The sequence below is a fragment of the Anser anser genome (assembly GCF_964211835.1).
Source record: "Anser anser genome assembly, chromosome: 2".
Classification (NCBI taxonomy): domain Eukaryota; kingdom Metazoa; phylum Chordata; class Aves; order Anseriformes; family Anatidae; genus Anser; species Anser anser.
In genome coordinates, this window is record NC_139721.1 from 52,105,877 (window position 1) to 52,130,126 (window position 24,250).

The following is a 24,250-nucleotide window of genomic DNA, read 5'->3' on the forward strand; positions in this document are numbered from 1 at the left end:
CACAGACCCCAGAATTAACAGGAAGAAAAGACAGCATTTTGGAAAGTCATGCCATCAAATCCATAGAAAAATTGAATGGCCCAGTAGAGGGCAATCAAAACTAGCAAAGACCCGCAAGAAAACAAAATGTATTTTATCATATTGTTGATTTTATTACCACATCTTTCACTATCAACTCATCAGTCACAGCTAAACATAGTTGAGGCATTTGCACTGACACATCTTTTAGCTCTTAAGTGTGAAGAGACTCATCCACAGTCTTTCTCATTCGACAAGAGTATCCTTGCTCTACACCTCTGATTTCAGTGCATTTCTAGTTCAGTGGCCAGTGTCTCCTTCTACTGTGCCATTTTACTGTACCTCTCCATTTTTCAAAGCAGGACTTCTGCCTACACATGCCTTTGCATTTCTCTGCTGATCCACTTTATTAACAGTATCCTTATTTCAGACAGGGAAGTTAACATTATTTGCTCTTATCCTAAAAGGACCTGTTTTGCAATAGATTTTTGCAGGACATTGGTGTTGGTCTGTGAACTAAAGCTGAGGACAAGACCTGGAAGAAACCAAAGAAACGGTGAATGGAAATATTCCTAATTCACAGGATAAGTGAAGTCCAACATGCCTCTTCTTCCACAGCACTTTTAAGGCTGTTCTAGGACCTGCCACAGCTTGGCAGCAGCAAAAATAATTGTAGGTTGGCTTAGGGTTACATGACAGGTAAGTAGAGAAGCCAATAGTATTTCTAGGTGAAGTGAAACACTCAGTATTAAATCAACTGCCTTCCAACTCAGGAATTAATATATATGACAGCTATGTAGGAAGTAAGCCATTTCCCAAACAGTTAATTAGAATACTCCTCAGAATAAACAAGAATAACAACTAGTCATTATTGTAATTATTCATTCCTGTGCTAGTCACTTTGCCTTCTCAGTGTACATTAATGTACTTTAGAGATAGCTAGCACAGCAACAAACACTGTATTGCACCTGAAATTACTGAAGCACAAAAAAATGAAAACAGTATATTAATGATACTGGGACAGAGATATGAAGTCATTACTGAAAGACAGCAAACTATATGCTGTCATATATCAATGTCTAAGTTATCCTTTAGAAAGACACACACACTGTATATACACACTGGAGTTATATATATAGATAATAAATGTATCACTAGCTATATAGGTTCAAGCATCTGATCCATGTACAAATAGGCGAATGCCTAACAACTGATGGACATATATATTTTAGCGACATATATATTTTAACAACATATATATTATAGTCAGAACACAGGCATCCATGATAAAACTGTTTCAAGTATTGACTGCAGCTCTGCTTAATTTGCATTTCACATTTCTGATACGTGTAAGATTCATGAACATGCACAGAAATGAATGTTATCTCCATGTTTACAGTTCTAGACTCAGCAATTCAGCAGTGTGGGAAAGCCCTTTCTGAGCTTTATTCACTGCACTACATATTCAGTGTACCACTCCAGGAACAGTTTTCAAGTATCTGAGTGACCAGGTATTTTTACCACAGCTGTCTATTGGATTATGAAAAGCTGATCTTGCTTTAACGCCCCACAGCCAAATACCATTCATGAAGTGATTTCCATCAATAAACATTCTATCACAAATTTTTGATTTTGTATGTACAAGTCAACATTACAAAATAAATTGTTCTTACAATTTCTTACCCACGGAGCCCCAGGTTTCCCAGGGCTCAATTTTAGGGCAAGTGCTCTTCAATGTTTTTATAAACGATCTGGACATAGAAGTCAAATGCATGCTGAGTTTATGTATGTTACTAAATTGGGAAACACTTGACTCCATCAAGGGTAGAAAGGCTTTGCAGGGAGATCCCAACAAATTAGAGGGCTGGGCAATCACCAACCAGATGAAGTTCAATAAGAGCAAATGCCAGATTCTGCACCTGGGATGGGGCAACCCTGGCTGTATGTACAGCCTGAGGGATGAGGGGCTGGAGAACAGCCCCACGGAAAGGGAACTGGGGGTTCTGGTTGATAGCAAGCTGAATATGGGCTAGCAGTGTGCCCTGGCAGCCAAAAGGGCCAACTGTACCCTGGGGTGCATCAGGCACAGCATTGCTAGCCGGTTGAGGAAAGGGATTGTCCCACTCTGCTCCGTACCGATGAGGCCTCACCTCATGTGCCGTGTGCAGTTTTGGGTGCCACAATGTAAGAAGGACATAAAGCTGTTAGTGTCCAAAAGAGGGCTACAAAGACAGTGAAGGGTCTGGAGGGCAGGATGTATGAGGAGTAGCTGAGGCCCCTTGGTTTGTTCAGTCCAGAGCAGAGCAGGCTGAGGGGAGACCTCATGGTGGCCTGCAGCTCCCTCACGAGGGGAGCGGAGGGGCAGGCGCTGAGCTCTGCTCTCTGGGGACAGCGACAGGACCCGAGGGAACGGCATGGGGCTGGGACAGGGGAGGGTCAGGCTGGGGGTTAGGGAAAGGCTCTGCACCCAGAGGGTGGTCGGGCACTGGGACAGGCTCCCCAGGGCAGTGGTCATGGCACCGAGCCTGGCCTGCTCTTGAGTGTTTGGGCAACACTCTCAGACATATGGAATTGAACTTGATGATCCTTGTGGTTCCTTTCTGACTTGGAATATTTTATGATTCTGTGATCGGAACATTAGAGATTTTACAGCCACTCCCATTATAAATGTAAGCACATACTGCACTAACTGTAAAAATGGGCTGTTAATGAATGTTAACTTCAGATCTCAAGTACTTTAGTGTTTGAACAAAGTGATACAGGCAAAAATGCACCTGTATTCAAAGACACAAAAAGCGACGTGATTCTAGAAAATCATTAGAGAATGAAGAAGAAAAGCAACAGAAACATTTTTATGTTAAAGAAAGTATCATAATAAATATTTCTCACAAGTCTTTTATCACTTCTCCTTTGACAATGTAACTGAGAAGCAGTTGCATAACATCAGCAGATCCATAAAAAACAAATGTGTTATGTCAACAAATGACAGCCACCCACCAGCAAACATTATGATAGGTCAGAAATAATACAAGAGTAGGATGAATCCCTGTGGCATTCCCAAATTAAAACCACCAAATATTGACTGGAAGCAATTTGGAACAGCAAATTGGCCCTATTTCATTAAGATTTTAAAATCTGATCTTAACTTATCTTGATCTGTGCAATATATTTTGCAGTTGTAGCCATATTCCACAACTGAATTTCAAAAGGGATGCACTAATTCTTAATGGGTGGTTTTGCAGCATTGGAAATGACAGTACAACAGTAAAAACAGTTGAAGTCATCTTTCCACCCTTACTATTCCGTTAAGATTTTCAGTGTATTCTCAGTTTTATATTAAGAAGCCAATTAATTGTCTAATACCACATGACAGAGCATGAATTTTAAAATCAGGCTAAAGATATTAGAGCATGAACTCAATATGACCTCAGTTTTTGAAATTTCTTAGACTTATCTAGAAATGTCTCCTCTAAGTTCATTAACTGCAGCCTCTTAAATAAATTTGTACCAAAGGCAGCGCATGTGATTTCATCCAAATAATGAAGAGGAGGAGGAAAAAAAGAATGTTTTTCACTTAAAACTACTAGGCATCCGTCATCACACAACTGAAAAGTAATAGTACTGTCTTTTACTGCAACAACTGAGTCCTGGTTTGGTCTATCTTGAAAGCACCGTTAGCTTCTTTGGTCCCATGCAGGAGATGGACAAAAAATCCTTTTACTTGCACAAGATGCTGGCTGAAAAGCATGATGATATTTGGCATTTTTACATCTTCTTTGAAGGAGGCATATATTTACGCTTACCCATAACAAACCCTAGTGGCAGTTGTCTGAGATATGTGGACACAAAATCTCTCTTGGCATTTTGTTAATCTCATATGGAGGGGAAGGGTAAGCCCCCTACAGACCATGAAGCACATTTCCAACAAACTCATCTGCTGTATAATGAGGAGGACAGCCCCTAGCAGTAAGAATGACTATTTCTAATGAAGCTTCATGTGTAAGGGAACAAACTTCTGACAACAGGTTGCAGAGAACGAAACAAGACTCAGCCTCATCTCCATGCCCATCCCAGTCTTGCACAGACTGGTGGGAGAAGAAAGGTTCTCACTGGCCAGGCCAAAGTAGGCAACAATGCTAAAAATATTACATCTCAAAAGCAATGTACTATATCATTTTGCTTCATACAGACAGGCTGTGTTTCATCTGGAAATACATGAAAGCAGTCTCAAGAATGAGGCAGTTGGCTAAGCTGTTGGCTAATGTTTATAATTTCTCTGAAGTTTTTATTTCGTTACTTAAAATAAACTCCTCCACATATCCTGCCCAAGCTGCTCTGTCACTGAGGAGCAAATACAACATCAGGTTTTCTCTGCCAGTCATGAAAAGACTCTGTTAAATTCCCGTGCTGGTGTGGAAAGAAGAACCTGCTCCCAGCTCTCTCTGCTCTCTCCTTGCTGTCACAAGCCTTTTAAGCTGACACTAGCTTTCCCTTTGGAGGTGAAAGCATTCCTGCACCTTGTGGTAGGCTACTAAGCCTGCCTGGGGTGTCACAAGGAGCTGACAAAGAGCGCCAAGCTTATCTACTGGTTATATTTCCCTTTTCCCACTAAATCTGCTGTAAGTTCACACATCAAACTCTCACTGAAAAGCAGGGAATGTGCAAAGCTGCAATGCTTCACAGGAAAGAAACATAGGCCCTAGAGATCAATGTACAAACTGCTACAAAATGCATTTTTAACAACGCAACAGGCAACCCTATGTCAACTCATTGTAATAGCAATCCAGCAAACAGTTCTACTTAATCCAAATTAATATGTAATTCCATAAATCTACAGTTTCAACATTTTTAAGGGAAAAAGCTAGATGTGTGGGTGTGCCTTTTGACACTGACACTTGCGCTTCATCTCTGCAAAATAGCATCCTGCAGCCTATGCAATTTCTCATCCTTTTCCATCTTCCAATTACTTTTTCTAACCAATCAACCATATTTCAAGATGAGCCATTGTATCTTCTGCTTAAATCAACATTAATTTCCTAAGGCTATGAAAATGTCTCTTTTCTCTTCTTTGGCCAGCTCCACTGCCAACACCAAAATTCAGAAGCATTGTTTATACATTTAGCTATTTATCTTGATTGCATGAGGGCTAAACTATGTTATGGGTACTGTATTTATCACTGCATGTTGCTAACGTAATAGAATTGAAATGTTTTCTGTCATATTGGGATTAAAGTTTGATGTTAAATGCTGTTTTTGTAAATATATGCCACGGGTGCAAAATATATTAAAAAAAAAAACTTTTTTAGTGTTATGGGTTTCAAAATCAAGTAACAAACACTACTATTGTTCTCATTATGTCTGTTTTATGCTTTGACTTTCATTGCTGATGAACATTAAAATATCTTTGTCTTTTTTTTTCTTTTTTTTTTCTTTTTTTTTTCAAATCCTGTAAGTTGGTGAAGAAATCAGGCAGCACTTCTCAAATATGTTAGTATCAAGTCATAAAATTAAAAGGTGTGCAATGATCTTAGTATAAACTGTGTGAAAACCTAGCCACTCAAATTATTTTTTCTTATTTGTAGGCTTGTGTAATATAAAGTACAGAGCTGAGACTTCAAAAATATTCTGAATTTCTTCTTAAAAATATGGTCACAAGAAAAAACTGAGCTGAATGAAGTATATAGTGAAATCAAGTCAGGATCAGGGTTAGCCCTCTACTCCCCAAAGGATGTAGTGTTGAGGAATTCATTTTGTGAGCAAAGCTCAGCTACAGTTTTTGTTTTCTTACAACAGAATCAGGGGTTGGTCATCCTCAAGCTAGGCATATCTTTTAAACCAAATTAGATGAATGACACTGTTCTCCCACAGGGGTAGGTATACTTGCACAAGGTTTTTGTACAATCTCTTTTTTGTAACACTTTTTATCCTGTTCTCCATTTCATCACAAAATGCCACCACACTGTCAGAGGCATTTTCTTTCAAAACAACCACTTTGAATGTCTATACCTTCTAGATTCTCCACCTCAGAGAAGTAACTTGAAAACATCAGGATGTTTTCCTTACTCATTGTAACAAATGGACGGTAAGGTCTCAAAAACTCAGGCTTGATATACAGCAGTATTATTGCTTTATTGACAATATTTCCAGGCCATTTTAGTGTTTATAAAACCCTACTCTAATGACTTTCTTCTAGGCAGAAGTACTGTAATTACAAAATGTAAGGTGCAGTGAAAGCTTCTTCTAGGCTGACATCTCTAACCAGGACAGTTAAAAATACAGTAGAATGGAGGAAAAATCCATCAACGTTGAGAGTAGAAAAGCTTATTTGAGAATATGAATGTGGAAAGACTGCAGCCAAAAAGTCTGGGAGCTCACAAGAGTATAAAATGTCTATACCTAGAAAAGCAGCTAGGGAAACCTTTCTACAGGAGTATCATCAAGGTGCATTCCAAAGCATGATATTTCACTAGGTACCAAGAAACCTACAATGGTACAATAGTGCTGAGAGCTGCAAAGATGGCTTAAGAATATTACTAATTAAAGATCATGTTCATCGTGTGTCTCCCCCTTCAAAAGTAACTAGATGGAAGTCTCTCGGCAGCAAGGTGCTGATATCTTAGTTATATTATTAGTTAATATTGGTTCAGTTTGTTTGAATTGTGTTTACTCTTATCTTTACATAATTTTTGGATTAATAATTAGCTAATGTTGTAATGAAATTTGGTCATAATTATGCATTTTTTTAAACATGAGATAGCAGTAGACCAGATTTGAAACCACAGAAACTAAATTCTGTCCTAAATTGTAAAACTGCTCTAGTTCTTCATAGTAAGCCCAAACCAGTCTTGAATGAACTCACGGTGAATGTTAATAGCTGCTAAAAATACAGCTTCAGAATTCCTGTTTTTCTCATGGATCCTTCCTAACTCTACCTAATTACAGTAATTCTTTATAAGAATTCAGTTATATATATTGAATAAGAATTTTAAACATTAGTGCACAATTTATCTCGATTTCACATTTAGATGCACTGAACATACCAGAGAGCCATTTTGTTCATCAGAATATGACACAGGATCAATAAATAGTTGTCATTTTTTTATGCCAGAAAAAGCCAATGTAGGTCTACTCAGTAGGGACTACTTTTTCTAAATGATACTTGACTTTCTTATAAAACTGGTTTATATCTTCTCTGTAGTAAGCTGTACATGATTTGTACTTTTTAATTATGGCAATTTCCTTTTCTTAAATTAACTTCTTTATTTAATTCTGTTTTAATAGCTCCAGTGATCATGAAATGCCAGTTCAATAAACAAACTCTGTAATTTTAGTATTATAAATCTCCCAAGACCTATTTTTGACAGCATGGCATCCTACTAAAATATTGATCATGCTAAATTCTGTTATTTCATTCAAAATGCTTTATAGCTTCTAGTCTAACACAGCATCTTATTTATCAGAAAAATGACGTCAGTTAATAAAGCTCTGTTCAGCTCAGATTCGGAGTTCTATTTTAAGCCTCTAAAATATCCAAGATACGGTTCTATCTTATTTGGTTACATTTAAAATTCATACAAATGAATTCTAAGATGTTTTTTCTATACTACATCATTGTGCGGGACAGTATAAGGCAAACAACACCGAGAACTGACTACAGATATTATTATCTAAGATAGTATTTTGTAAAAGTGAAATGATGAGATCCTTTTGATTTGCTGGCTAGTTCATTCACTGCATCCAGATACTTCTCAAGCCACTGTTTGTGAGTTGTTGAAAAAAACAGTGTATTCTGAGAACACTTTGTGACCAATGTTTTTTTATCCATTGCTATTATAAAAGCATTTATAAAATCCAAGGCAGAAGTCTACTTAGTACCTTGCAATCAAGAAAATCTCTATTAAAAATGTATGGAGGGAAGGAAACAGCTTCCTGTGTGAAATCCACTTTAACTTCAGTCACTTGATACTTATTTGTTCTCTGTGTGCTGTACAAAATTACTGAAGCACATAAAAATGACACTTTGTCCTTGGGTGCAATGGAACGACAGATTAAATGAGCAAATGGAAGACTTGGAGCTTTCTCCAAAGGGAAAAAATAAGCTACTTAAATACTTTCAAAGCCTTTTCATGTGTCAGATTTTATTTATTTATTTATTTATTCAAATCAAGAATAATTATTTAGTGAACAAACTTGGGTCTTGTAAAACAGTAGGGAATATGAGGGAAATGGGTGGGACATGGAACTTGAATAATTTACCCACAACTGTGATCACCTGTCATTAACCTAAAGCTACATAAATATCTTGCTTAAGGAGAGATCAGTTGCATCATTAGCTGATACATCAGAATGTTTTTTACTATTGCATCACAGATCAAACCATTAACTGTGCTTCACCTCCAGAAACTAAACTTCCAATACATATTTGACCCTTCACCGTAACTTAAGGGAGCCTTTTGAAACACAGTGAAAGAAGATTTAAGTTTTGGTTAAATTAGACTGCATCATCATACCAATTTATATTTTCTGTGGGAACTAAGGAAAAAAAAAATGCAGCAGTGCAATACTAATACAGTATTTTGTTGCTGTCAAGTACCTATCCAATATTCACTTGCAATGGCGTAGAGTAACTGGGCACTAATTAACTAATTAACCTATTAGAGACTGAGATAAAATTTTGGAGAAGTCTCTATCACTGTGTGCTTTGTCCTGTGTTTTCCCGTGGTAGCTGCTGTTGCTCATGGATGAAGACAGGTTATGGCACACAGGGCTAAACAGACTTTTAATCTTGTAAGATAGTGTTGTCATTATATCCATAGCAACAGCAAGCCACATTTCCACATTATAGAACTCTTCAGTGTTAAAGCCAACTTAAGGAGTTCCCTACCCTACCCACCCTACCCATCTTAGGCATTCAGTCCAGTGCTGTGTCACAGTGAGGTCAACTTTTAGTTCAGTGAAACTGTGTCTTCATGACGGAATGGACAAAAATTCCTTTAAGCACACCATTATTGAACACCTCGTATGATTAAACTGTAGCTTCAGAATGCACCACCTGCCCAAAGCCAAGAGTCAGGCCACAGAGAACTAAAGGAGAAGTTGTGAATATGCGTCTTTGTACAGAGGTTAAAAAATAAATCCATGGTACAAAGGGCAGGCTGAAAAGGCTGCAATGGCATTACAGGCAAGGAAATTGCCTGCTGTTTGTTCTTCCTGTATTCAGAAAAAAAATATGCTTTCTGTATCCTCTTTGTTAATAAACAGAAGATCATTAAAGAGATAGTTGACTCATACAATCCATTTCACCTCCAGGCAGAAGCATCTCGGCAAGAGTCCAAATGAGGCCTCAGTAATTTTACCAAGAGGCAGCAGAAGTTTCCAGAATATGAAAAATGATTCAGATCTGGTCTTCCATTAAAAAAACAAACAAACAATCAAAAAAACCCACAATCTAATAATCATATGGTGATGCAAGGAAATAAAAATAATCAAATGACCTTTCTCATTTTTTGAGAGATGGTTTTCAATGTTTTTCAATGCCACAAATCTTTATGGGAAAGTACAGCCCTCCATATAGTACATATAAGCCTACTGACAAGAAGCTTATTTTTCTCAGTCTGTTTTTCCAGACTCCTATAGTTGTCTATTGACTTTGAGCATCCATGGACTGTGGGTTTAAAAACTCCTGGAAAACAGAAGACTGTTTGGTTGACTTCTGTCAGTCAGCAAATTATGAGGGAGAGAAAAACAACTAATATTACACAATAAATCTCAATTTATTTTACTAAGATTTAATTCTGTCACTTTTCAGATTCATTGTTCAACTGTTAATAGAAAGGCCCACTGGTAAAACAAAAGACAATTCTTGCAGTCTTCTCTCATCATAATTAGCAAATAAAATCTTTGCTCATTCATTCATCAATATTCTTCATCTTGCTGTGATGACACTGACAAAACTGTACATCCAGAAGCTTGTTTATCCTACTTGCTATGGAAAAATAGGTTATTAGTTTGGACTTTGTGTATGTTAATAGTAAAAACTACTGTATGGTAAGGACAATGTTTCCAGTTCCATACATAATACAGACTAAACATCTCTAAAATATCTATTTTAGAAAATTCCTAGCAAATATTTCAATCTTTTATATATATATATATATATATATTTTTTTTTTTTTCTGGCATCTCATAAGCAAAATATATCTTTTGTATGAATACATTTTGGGTACACTAAAATACCCCTGTAAATAATATACTCATGCACTTCCAGCCAGAGCAGGAGTATATAACACTCATAGCATCACATTCTCACAAGCTTTCTGGAAAAGTCCTGCAGATGCAGAACCATTAAATGAGAGACATTTAAGAATCCAGGGTTGAGGATCCAGGCTGGATCCAGGGTTCAACAGCAAAAGCTGGCATGAGTGAGAAAAATACAAAAACTCCTTCACAAGTAGTAGAAACAAAATGCTATCAAAATGCATGTTCTCTTGTCATCTTGTCATGAAGTTATACTTTCAGGATAAGTATTGGTGCTATGTCATAGACACAACTAACTACTTCTGGTGCCAGGGCAGCAAGCATATTTGCCAGAATGAAAGTGACTTTGGGTCTGAGTAGGCTTTCTCTCTGCCTTGTCCACTGCCGGGTTGCATGTGGGGAGCACAATCCTCATTTTCATCAGGACTCATAGAGTCCAGTGCTCTACAGGAGCAGTTATGAGAGAGCTCTTATGGGGCATTTTCTGCAGCCAAACTTCAAGTGTTTCACTTTTGTGTTAGTTGTTGAGGAAACTGGAGTGCAGGAAGGCATGCTGCCTTGCCTAGAGCTCACTGAGACCAAAAGCAGAGCAGCTATTAGGACAGACATCTCCCCAGTCTAAGGTACTCTGTTCCAAATGGTTGAGCTTCCTCCCCATACAATACCACTTCTTGTGTGGGTCAGACATACCAGGACAAAATACATACCTACAGGGGTGGATGGAGACAGACTGATGTCAAACTCGCTATGGACCTGGATAAATCTGCCAACATGCCACTAACTTTCAGATAAGGCTGACATGGAGGCAGGATGTCCTTGCACCTTTCACCTAGTATTTACTAGTATTCCTCTTACCATGCAAGGGCCTTTATTTTTTATTATTTTGTGGCAGAAAGGGAATACAAACATAAAAAGCACTAAAAAATTAGTTGTCAGTATTTTTCAAATAAAAGTGACTTTTTGTTGAAAATCATAATTTTCACAAGATTTGTAATTTTTGTCTGCATTTCCTGTCTTTCATTCCAAAACAAATGAAATGAACTCAAAGTTGTTTTCAGCTTTGTGTTTTGAAACCAAAACGCTTTAACCAAATTTCTTTTCTTGAAATTTCTCTTTTTCTTTATCACTTTTGATAACTGTACAGGTTAAGCATCTCAAAAGCACAAAATGATTCACAATATTTAAAAGGTTTTCACTGGTGTTTTCAAAGTGTTTCTTATTATAGTTTAAATTTGTGTCATTAGTACTTAGTCAACATTACAACTGCGTGGACAGGAGGGCAATGGTAAATAAACTGTACAATTCTTTTGTTTTTCATGCAATGCAACATTTATATCCTGCTTTACTCAAGAAAAAATGCACTATGAAGGGAGACAAGGATAAACTTGTAAAGACCAGATGGCCTTTATTCATAAATGATAAGAGCACATGCTTGATTCGTCTAACTCGGATTTGAATGAATAGGTACTGAACGGCTTTCATTGGCTTTCCCTAGGCCTTTCCACATCTTCACTGGATGTACACCATTTCAAATCCCTCAACAAAGCCCAACTGAGGCTTAAATCACATAAGTAGTCAAAGGAGCTCTGCTATCTGAACAAGACAGAGAGAGCACCTGAAATTAATGAAAGTTTAAACTGAGGACATGGTGACACTGAATAACACCAAAAGGGACAGAAAATGAGAAAATGAAGGAAATTGGAAAAAAAAAGGCTGATACTAAATGCATATGATTCTTAGAGCACTGCTCATGTCCTTTCCCACTTCCCCATGCTGTCAAAACTCTTAGCCTGGAGCAGCTAATCAAGATGTGCAGGATCAATGAAACACAGCCTGGACAAAAATCAGCATTATTAACAAGTAGCTTCAGTCACTTCAACATCCAAGTATGATAGGGTACAGAAAAACAGAGAGCAAATGACTGCCCTTAAAATTAAAGATTTAATAAGAGCATAAGACTATGTAAGGAGAGAAAAAAATAAAGACGATCTGTTTATACACGTTTAGTGTGTATATAGTGCCTAACTGACTATCAGTAATAACAATCTAGCAACCATCTAAATTTTGTGTGATAAAGTTTTATGTCTATTTTATGACAGAGGTAACTTTTGAGGAGAGCTGTGAGGGAAGCTAAGATGCTTGGATGGAACACAGTACTCCAAATACCGTAGATATGTTGTCTAACAGCAACTCCTCTTGTAAACTGCGGCATAAGATAACACAAGAAACCCCTTACATCAGTGTAAATGAATATCGAACCATGAGTAAAAGGCACAGACAGCTTAGGCCATGCTTGACTTGAGCTTTGGCAAGAGCAAAAAAAAAGTCCAGAAAACATTAGAGTCAGAATGAGAAATGAGACAGAGTTCCCCTGTGCTGAAGTGAGCAAATGATCCTGACAGCTGAAAAATAAGAGATTTGTTGGCCTTTACAATTTTTTTTTTTTGTATTAGTAACTGATATTTTTTTTTGTCTCACATAGACAAAGAGGATTTGGGATATGGGGGAACACCTCTTTGCGTTCTACAGAGAAAGAAAATTTTATGTTAGTAAAGATAGAAGAAGAGTTCGGCTGAGACTTTGCTCCTCCTGTGTTGTTAATGTGGATTAACCTGGAAGTTAATGCAATTAACACATACAAATACAATAATGTTATGTTACTGTCACGTGAAAAAAATATACAATTATGGTAAACTGTATAAATTATTTCTTTCATTATCTTCCTTACCTTTCTACCTTTCTGTCAGAAACAAATTGAATATTTATGCTGTACTTTACTACCAATGTACCATACTACCACAGGTATCCTTTTTGAGAAAGAAACTATGCAACAATTTTAAGATTTTTAAGGTCTTGAGGATTTCTTGCATATTTTGTGTCTGTGTTTCCTCTTTTTGATACACATGTAGTTTCCTCCTAAAAATTATCAGACACACTAAAATTATCATGGCCTTCATTTACTCTTTGATTTTAAGCCATGTAAGTATAGAAGAGAAATATACTGACACGGAATGACATTCATGCCTTAGCAGAATGTCAGCACATGGCTTTTATAATGCCTAAGAAAGAGGGATTGTGACTTAAGAGCAAATTTGTTTCATTCAGTGGCAATGAAAGTACTAAACTGTGAAGACTGACTATTTTAATAAATTCTCCTGACAAGAGTTCATGTCAATCAATGTTTAGGCCCTATTATATTTGCTGTGATCCTGCCACTTTACTTTTACATGAGGATTCTTCATATTAGGATGCTATAACCTCTTCTTTTCTTTAGGAAATGGGCTCTCTTAGTCAGTTTTTCATTTTGCAAAGATGAATTATCAGGAAACAACATCTGTATTGAATAACTACCATCTAAATTATATTTGACATGAACATTTAAATTAACCTTACTTATTTCATCTTTACATTTACTGGCTAAAAAAGTAGCTCTGTCAATATGTTAGTATCATTGAATTATAAAATCATAGAATCACAGAATGGTTTGGGTTGAAAGGAACCTTAAAGCTCATCTAGTTCCAATCCCCCTGCCATGGGCAGGGACACCTCCCACTAAACCAGGTTGCTGAAAGCCCCATCCAACCTGGCCTTGAACACCTCCAGGGATGGGGCATATACAGCTTCTCTGGGCAACCTGTGCCAGTGCTTCACTAACCTCGTAGTAAAGAATTTCTTCCTAGTATCTAATCTAAATCTACCCTTTTTTAGTTTAAAACCATTATCCCTGGTCCTGTCACTAAACTTCCTGACAGAGTCCCTTCCCAGTATGATCCACCTATCAAACATTAATGTTTACAGGACACTGTATACAGGACACTTTTCACTAAAATGGAAGTTGAGAACCTAATGAGGACTAAAGGTTGTAAAAAAATTGTTAATTAGGTAAGAAGTTTTCTTTTCTCTTTTTCACCTCTCCTTCTCCAGATCTTTCCTAGTTCTGCCTATGGCACTGTGGTATTACACAAGCAACTCTGTTTTCACTGACTGTGTGCTCCAGATTATGTTTTCCTATATATAGGAATTTGTAGTTGCAGAGTAAAGTTATTAATTAATAATTACCCATCTAAGAAGTTATTATCTAATACTTTCTTAATTGATTAATCACAACCTAAGAAGTTGTGAAGTGGAAACAAAGCAGTTGCGCTTTGAAAAAGCTCTCTGATAATTTCCTTATGAAACAAGGCTTTCTTTGCCTGAATAAACTTTCTTGTTTATTAACTTGCATGACACATACTCAAACATGCTTGGCCTGCATGATTCAGTGGCTCTGAACTTTAACAGTCCATTTAGGTAGAACTACTGTAGAGAAACCTCTTTAAGACATGAAGTGAAAGTCAATGAACAGTGGTAGAACTCAAGGAATTACAACTGATGCTTTGAAGCATTTTCTCAGAAATACGCAATGTATCAAGTTCATAAAGAATCTCTCTACTATTAAAGTACAGTTATTATAAATAGCCTTTAAAGTATCTGGCTTTTGAAAAACACTGACAAAACAAGGATGGTATTCTACTTAGAATTTACCTTAACAGTTGTCAGAAGACTTCATCCTGCAAGGAAATGTTACCAAGCTGTCCAATTAATGTCTTACAGACCATCAAAGAGAATCATTCATTGCATGAAACAGCTAAAAGTAGGTTCTTATCTTCACTGGAAATGGAGCAGCCAACCAATAAAGGTCACACACTTAATCCTTAATCTAACAGAAAGTCAATATGAAAAGGCTGCGTGCGACTGCTACACCTCATTCAGTTTATTCGCTGAGTTATCCAGTAACTATTTTCACTTGAATTTCTTATTTATTTATTTTAATAAATACATTATAGAAGTATGCATTTAACTTAGGACTTGTGAAAGTACTAAATATAGTAGCAGGCATGTTGCCTGGTTGCATCTTGCAGAAGTGTGACATTTGGTATCTAAAATGTGTCATTATGGAAAATAGGAAGGAGAGGATGGATTAGAAAGGATTAGGTACTATGACCTAAATAGGACTCTGTACATAATATAGCTGTACACATTACAGGTATACATTATATAATATCTGTAAATCAATGTTTTTTTTTTCCTTGCCTTTCTGCCACTTCAGAGTTTACAAACAAACAAACAAACAAAAAAACAATTGTACTTGACTTCTCCTAAAAAAATAGACACAAAGAAAATAAATGCCAAGTTACAAATGCAAAGGGAAGATGCCTTTATTCATGCAGAAATAATTGTTTTGGAATTGTTGTCAAGAATTGTAGTAGATATTCAGCGTGCACACAAACTGCTGAGGTGTCCTGTTTTTAGGTCCAAATTATAACTTGTTCTGCATTTACTAAGGGTACAAATATTTACATGACAGCTTTAGTATGTTATCACATAGCTATTGCTCTCTAAAGGAATCAGAAAAAAACACCAATAAGAAAAACACCAGTATAAAAACATTAATAATGAAATTCTAACTCTACAGAATGAAGATTTTTCGAGTTAGAGGTGAATTTCTCTGTGATCATGGTATAACACCTTTTAAATTCACCTGCACATTCACATACGTTAGCTCTCCTACCAAGAAAGTCCAAAAAAAAACCAAACCAAAAAAAACACAAAAAAACGTGTACTAAGCACAAGCAGAGCAAACTTCATGGAATGGACCACCACAACCTTGTTCCCAGTGCCCTGCAGATCTGTCCCAAATACACCCTGTTAAGTTATACAATTATCAGAACAAACCATATATCATACACTTGATAGCAATATTTCCTACTAGAAATTAATGTGGTGTGCAAATTTACAGTTATTACACAAATGTTATGAAAACTGCATAGAACAGTTTTTCAGTCTAACATTACATATGAGTAATGTAAAAGGTGAAATTATGAATTATTTCAACAGTTAAATGAGAGATGATTACAAACAACCAGAAGAGCATACTCTGCCTTGTAGGTGGTTCTTGGGTCTATAAATATTTGGGGTTTAAAAATGGTCCACTGCACTTTTGGAAACCAACAGACCTTCTACACTAAGTTGTATTCTATGAAGAAGGCTATTTTAAAAAACATATGGAATTTTTTTTCCTCCTGCAGTCTAGATATTCCTCTATTATAACTGGACTTTCTGTTGCCTAACAGGAAACACAGGCTTCCTTTTAAATGTATTTTTTATTTTTTTCATGAAAAGGCAATCCTCAATTCTTCTATGTAATAGGCAAAAACAATTGCAATTGGGGCTACAGCATTGGTGGATAGAACAACTGACATCATCTACTTGGACTTGTGCAAAGCTTGTGATACTGTTCCCAGTTATATCCTTGTCTCTAAACTGGAAAGACATGGATTTGATTTTAGCACTTGGTGGTAAGGAATTGGGTGGATGGTTGTGCTCAAAGAATTGCAGTCAATGGCTCAATGTCCAGGTGGAGATCAGTTACGAGTGGTGTTCCTCGGGGGCTGGTATTGGACTGGCACTGTTTAATATCTTTGTTGGCGACATGGACAGTGGGATTGGGTCCACCCTCAGCAAGTGTGGCAAAGACACCATGCTGAGTGGTGCAGTCAACATGCTGGAGGTAAGGCATGCCATCCAAAGGGACCTTGTCAGGCTTAAGATGTGGGCCTGTGCAAATCTCATTAAGTTCAACAAGGTTAATTGAAAGGTTCTGCATATGAGCCAGAGCAATCTCAAGCACAAATACAGGGTGGGAAGAGTATGGATTGAGAGCAGCCCTGAGGAGAAGGACCTGGGGGTGTTGGTTGATTAGAAGCTCAACATGAGCTGGCAGTATGTGCTTGCAGCCCAGAAAGCCAACCATATCCTGAGCTGCACCAAAAGTAGCATGGCCAGCAGGTCGAGGGAGGTGATTGTCCACGTCTACTCTGCTCTTCTGATAGGAAAAGGAAGAATTGGTTTTAAACTAAAAAAAGGGTAGATTTTGATTAGATATTAGGAAGAAATTCTTTACAATGGGGGTTGTGAGGCACTGGAACAAGTTGCCCAGAGAAGCTGTAGATACCCCATCTCTGAAGGTGTTCAAGGCCAGGCTGGACGGGGCTTTGAGCAACCTGGTCTAGTGGAAGGTGTCCCTGCCCATGTTGGGTTGGAATTAAATTATCTTTATGATCTCTTCCAACCCAAACAATTCAATGATTCTATGCAAATACTCTTATCTTCTGCAAAACCAACCCTACAGTACAGGCTAGGTAACTTGCTGTTAGTTCAGACTATGGGAAAAAGATCATAAAGCAAATAATCTTTTTTTTTTTTTTTTCCTGGGGTAAGAATCATCCCTAGTGGGATGAGGAAAGTAGAAAAAAAGTGTTTGTGACTAGACACAAGCTCAGGAAAGCTTTTTGTTTAACAGAAAATATTTTAGTGACTAGTAGCACTGAGTCTGTATGCCCTTACTCCTGAAAAGACAGAATGGTGGAAAGGACAAAGAAGGCCAAACAGGTTGACTTCCAGGCCAAGGGGAAGGAACATAAATAAAAACAAAAACAAAAAACAACAGAGTTTCCTTTTCAAAAAAGCAAAAAGAATACACTGGGGAGAAAACTCAATGAAGAAAAACATTGTTGCTTAAAACAATTGGAGGAAAAATACCTTCTAGATGTTGGCATTTAATGCCATGAACCTTGTTCACAAATGCACATCAAATACTACAGTACAAGCTTCTTAGTCCTTTGCATGTTGAAAAAAAAAAAAAAGAGGAAATTCTTAATAAAATTTCCATTCTAAGGAACATCCAGGTTTATATAGTATAGATGTTGCAAGACTGTTTTTTTTTTTTTTTTTAAACTAGTGTTTTGAAAACAACAAAAAAGGGTGAAAGACACATTTCTCTAACTAAGCTGGACTAAATTCTGGTGTTTCTTGTGCTATTGTATTTCTTTATTCATTCATGCATGTGAGGATGACAAAATGATGTACCATAACTCATTGGAAAGCCACACACAACTAGAAATAACTTCTGGGCTTATCTAAATGTTCTTCTCTTTTTATCTGCTCTACAAAAAGGCAGTTAGTTAATAAGTAACTGGTTTAGAAGTCTTCTAACTGGATTCATCTTTTTAAAAATCAACAACATCATCTCAGCTCTTTGCCAGTGCTTCCTCTAGAGTTCATGCTAGAGGAATATGGAGAAAACTAGTATGATTAACGTATGTCAGGATATCAGATACTATCATGACATAGAACAGAAAAGCACAACTAACAAATTAAATAGGTTCTGCACTGAAAGAGTGCCTTTTCCTAGCTACTGAGAGCTATGATTAAAAAAGAAATATATCTATACACAATATAGCTAGAGAGATTTTGGGAACTGAACAATATTCAGACTGGGATATGAAAGTTTCAGCTTCCATAGATTTTGGTGGGTCAGGAGAATTACTAAAAACTGCAGGGCAACCTGTTGAAGAGATAAAGAGAATAAAGAGAATTCACATATGTTTAATCAAGATTTGTCAGGGTAATGTTTGATATATAAATAATTCAAGTTTGAAAAATGCCACAAATCTGCATTTTGTTTTCTTGAGAAAGACAAAATAGCATTTTTGCCTCACACATCTTCCCTTGTTTTAGTAATGCTGTAGCTATGAATAAGACCTTATGCTAATGTTATGCATTTTGAAAGATAACCAAAAGTAATATTTTAAAGTCAGATTTTCCCTCCTTTTGCACAGAGGTGCAAAAGAGGCACAGGCATTTAATTTTTTCAAGTTAAAAGAAAAACACCACTTTATCACATCTCTGTAAAAAGCAAAGCATTAAATGTATTCAAGATCTCCTCACAGAAAATAAATAGGGTTTTGTTTCTCAAACATGGAAGAAAGGAGCACAGTCCAATGTATTGTAAAGCTATACAAACTATCAGTAACTAATACTCATTTTTATGCCAATCCTTTTCAATCATTCTAACCAAGAAGGATCTCAGATGAAGTATCAACATTGTTATGAGGAATCATAATATAACAATATTTTACATACAATTAGTAAATCAAATGGAACTGCATGTGAGACAGAACATCTGTAATACAGGAAGGTAGCGATCTACTGAGCCAATAAACTGCATTTGTCATTCTTAATTTGTTTTACCATTTGGTTTTTAATTGCAAATCAAGTATCTAATCTAAGCTGAAACCAGATAATTTGATTCATGGCAGGTATGTGTTTTCAGAAAGTAATTAACCTCACATTTTTGAAAGAGGAAGAAAAAAAATTTCCTTTAGTTCATTATGACTAATTTGTTTAAATATGAGGAAAGCATTGAGAAAATAAATACAATCAAAACAAAATAGCTGTACAGATTTACACATACAATGAGAGCTACTTAATGTAAAAAACAATTGCTTTAGATATTAAGACCTAAAAAATTATTGTTATTATTGATTTTTCCTTTTCCTCTGACAGCTAACCAATTACTCAGAGAGGATGTGCTACAAGCATTCCATCTTACCATAATATCATGTAAAACAGAGATTAGTAATTGAAAATATAAAACCCACCATGCTGAAGGGTCAGGCAGTCAGGCAGTGCAGGACAAATAAATTCTTGTACTATAAGGATATCAGGATACAACAATTATTTTCTGTTTTCTTAGAAACTCAGGCTATTGATATCCCAACAAGAGATTAATTAATTACCCAAACAGTCTCAAGATATTAATTTGTCTAACCTTAAAACAGATGCTCCATCACAGCTGGTATTTTCGAAAATTATGCCATGCTATGTCTGGTTCTGTCAGGCTTTTCCTACAGCCTGTGCTTCTTTGCTTATTGTTGCTCTAAGACACTAACTCTTTTCATGATACTTAAAGAAATCTGACTGGTGTCACCAAGTATCACAGAGTCAAAGCTACATCAGAAATTTTGCTTCAGGACAAAGTTTATCCTTGTTACAACTCCTCCCCACTCCCATACCCCCCGCCCCCCCCCCCAAAAAAATAGAACAATCCTACAAAGGTTCACTAGCATCTTGTCGGAAGTGCTGGTTTTACTATCATATCCCTCTTATTTCTATTGAATTAAAATTGTTGCATCCCCTACAAAATCACTGAGATGAATCTCTCATATTGAATTGCTCTTGATGTTAAATATAAGAAAGTATACTGTTACCTAAAATCACATTTCAACCCACTGGTGTTATTTTCTTCTTGATGTCATATTGACTTGCCTTCAGTCCTGCCTAGTATTATTTTCCTTATGGGCAGATTCCACATCACATATTAAAGAAAATATGTTTTGACCTAATCAGTCCAATTTGTACCTCCTGAGACAGCTAGGTTCCCTCATCTGCTTGAACACACTTTTTGAGTTACATTTTCAAATTGGATAGAGAGACAGATAGAATTACATTTATTTGTTACTTTTACAAAATGCTTTATAAAACTAGATATACATATATGCATAAATAAGCATGTTTATATAATGTAGTGTAATGCCATTTAATACTGTGCAAACTCAGACTCAAATCAGACTCAATTAGCCAAACCAAGAACTGAACTTATTTTATCATAATGCAGCACAATTCTATTTTTACTGTGTCTAAAACTTAATTTTATCAAAGTCTATCCATTGGGAAGCAGTACACCCTCTTCAGTTGCTACAGACCAGAGTTCTCTGAAGTGAAAATCACAACAGCCTTACAGGAAAGCAGGACACTTATGTGAGGCATGGGAGCAAAGTGAAGTATATCATTTGAATAGTTGTATTATAAGGTTATTGAAGTTAACAAGTGTATATATTATCTTTTGGCTTTGCTCACTTACAGAAATGACAAATCCTATATTGCTAACATCTGGGCTTTCATCCTCTCAGTCAAGAATGTAAAACAACCAACTACTTGAACACTGGGCATCTTCAACTCAAATGTCAGGCACAAAGGTCTTGATATTGAAAACATAGTATCTTCTAGAATTAGCTTACACTTGATTCTTTTTCTAACATTAGGACACCCCAATAGCCATGCAAAGAAAACACACAGCAGTTATCATCAATAACTTGTATATAATAATGTATAATACATATTGCTGCATCTCCTTGTTGGACTTGACAGTCCACGTGGAAGATCTACAGAATAATGATAAGAAATGCAGCAATCTCATCAGCATAATTTTTATTCTGATAATGATATACGGTACATAAAAATGACATATAGCTTTTATATGCTCATAAAGCCCCAATAACCTAACAATATATGTTGTTTGTCACACTGATGTCTTGGATACACAGATTTCCAAAATATATATGATACTTCAACCATTAAATTTTCTTGATACTTTATATTCAACTACATTCACTTTTATAATATAACAAATATATAACTATTTATACCCTGAGATTTTAACATTGGGCTGATATAAGCATGTTTTCTTATGCAATAAAAAGTAAGTTTAAAAAACTATTTAGCAATAGCAGGACACAGAAGTTGTAAGTTCATTAAGTGTTAACAAGCAGACTATTCATTTTCTACATAAATTGCTTCCACATTGTTAATTTGTGCATTCTTGCAAAAACTATAATGAAAAAAAAAAAAAAAACAATAACACCACAATGTTCTAGGCTATTGCTACACTTTTTTTGTCAGTTTATCAGGCAGATTTGTATTTCTAGAGCCTCGCAAAACCCAGCTTTGTGAGTAAACTAAGTTCAGGACAGAAACCAACTCTGACTCAAGGGATACACTGATTTTCCTCTTCCATAGCTGATCTCTACTTTGTCCTCCATGAACATCCTATTTCAGATACATATCTCTGTATCTGATAGGATAATAGTAGGAAATTGCCTTTCAAATAGTACTTGTACTGCTTACAGATTTGCCATTGAAGTTTCTAGGATTGGTGGTTCTTAGGCATGCAGAACCCAGTGAGGTGTAAAAACCAAAGAAGATAGATCGTTTCTACAGTATCAGTTACAATGTCCAGTGACAGTGAAATTACTGCTTTTACTGGTGTGTGACTGGATGTTCAATATGTCTATGTAACTGCTAATTCAATGTTACTCTCACCAAGGTAGAATTGAGTCAAGCAAACTCACCTATTTAAGATCAAAGTTTTTCTGGTGGCATGCAGTAGTCTGAAATGAATTCTTTCTATAGACAATATGACAGAAAACCAAGAGGTGTTAATATGCCTTGTCATATTTCAGGGCCTTCTCTGGTTAACACACTCAGATCCCAGGGGAGGTCCTCAAAAGACTATTTATGCTTTGGTAATCAAAGCAACTGCTGAAGGTCTAAGAGAAACAAAGCAGTTACTAAGCTGCTAGATGCTCTCAGTGTACACAGACCTGGTCTTTCAATATTTTCCCGGCCAGCAAAGGATGAATGGAGGTGAAATAGCACTTCGTACTACAACATGAGTGATTCAGAGTCATCTTATTAAACAGATGGAGTGCAAGAAAACACTTTGAAACTACATTAACAGCAATCTCAGTAGGTTCCTATTAGGTCAAAGCAGTTTTTAGCTATTCTCACCTACAAAATACGCTGTCTGTATGCAGAAGATGCTATTATGACAATGCAGTCTAACTCTCTTTGCAACATGTCACAGAATATTTCACACCACTCCACAACACCTTTGATCAAGCCCCATAATTTGTGACTGAAAAAGAGAGCACTGCTTTTAGCTTTGCTGTGTTTCTAAAATTTTCAGAGGAACCCAATATATATCTTGGTAAATTTAATGAATAAATCTCAAGGATGTTTTAGCATCTATTTCCCCAGACTGCTTCAGCAATACTAGACCTAATTCCAGATAAAATCTTTTAAGTTACAGGGATCCACAGCACTGGTAAATTGGTAAATTGTTCCAAAGTTTATTTACTTCTGTCTAAAGATACACATTTTGCTTCCATTTCTAGATATAATTTTCACATACTGGAGCTCTTTTTGTCATTGTTTGTTATTCCTACATGTTCAGTGGTTTGCTGTCTTCCACAGTGAAATAGTTTCCTGACTTCCCCTCCACTAAACCTAGTAGGCTGTATCTTTTTAGTCTTATCGTAGCAAGCAAGCCCTACAACAAACTAACGTCTTCTACCAAAGTCTCTCCAGTTTTCAACAACTTTTTCAAATGTTAGTACCTTAATGAAGTGGGTCCCGGAGTAGCCACACTTGGGCCACTTGTTCTCATATTTGAAAGTCTAAGCAGTGCATTAACCTGTCACCTGCAGTATTATATTCCAGATAGTAAAGCATCACACCCTCAAAAATATTTTCAGAATTTTGATTTATGGTATCATGCCCCTGTGTTTAATTCCTTGTTCTTTTACTGCCTAATTCTTATCCACTATATTTTTCTATATTGATATAGGATATTTTAACATACAAATTCACCAAAAATTTTTAAGTAACTCACCCTTCTCCTTAACACTTCACCAACCTTTGAACTATTTCTGGACTTTACATGTAATGTCTTTAAACTAAAAGAGATTTAGATTAGATATAAAGAAGAAATTCTTCACTCAGAGGATGTTGAGGCTTTGGAACAGGCTGCCCAGAGAAGCTGTGGATGCCCCATCTCTGAAGATGTTCAAGGCCAGGTTGGATGGGGCTTTGAGCTACCCGGTGTAGTGGAAGTTGTCTATGCCCATGGCAGGGGGATTAGAATTACATGATCTTCCTATCCAAACCATTCTATGATTCTATGATTTTGATGATTTATTTTCTTCCACACCTTGAAATTGTCCTTTTATTCCAGGACTAGCAAGATCTGATTTTTAGTTGTTGTAAGAAGTTCCTAGCCAGTTCTTAAAACCTAAGTGCAAATTTAATTGTGCTGATTTTATAAAACTGAAATATTTCTTCTCTCTTTTAAAATAAATCCAGTACAATGAATATTTGTGAAAAAGTGCTCACAAAATTCATGCTTTTAGAGTCAAGTGAATTCAGAAATACATGCTTAGTAAATTCATGCTTTAAAAGCAAAGCCAATTAAGAAATACATGATTACACACTTTTTTTCTTGACGAATGATACTTTGTTAAGAATTTTTTTCCTT

At 36.3% G+C, this 24,250-nt stretch overlaps 1 protein-coding gene across 9 annotated transcripts in view; it reads right to left on the bottom strand.

Moving 5' to 3' along the window:
* Positions 1-24,250, bottom strand: part of DLGAP1 (DLG associated protein 1) — a 416,642-nt gene that overhangs the window by 226,961 nt on the left and 165,431 nt on the right. The gene's annotated exons all lie outside the window — the stretch shown is intronic.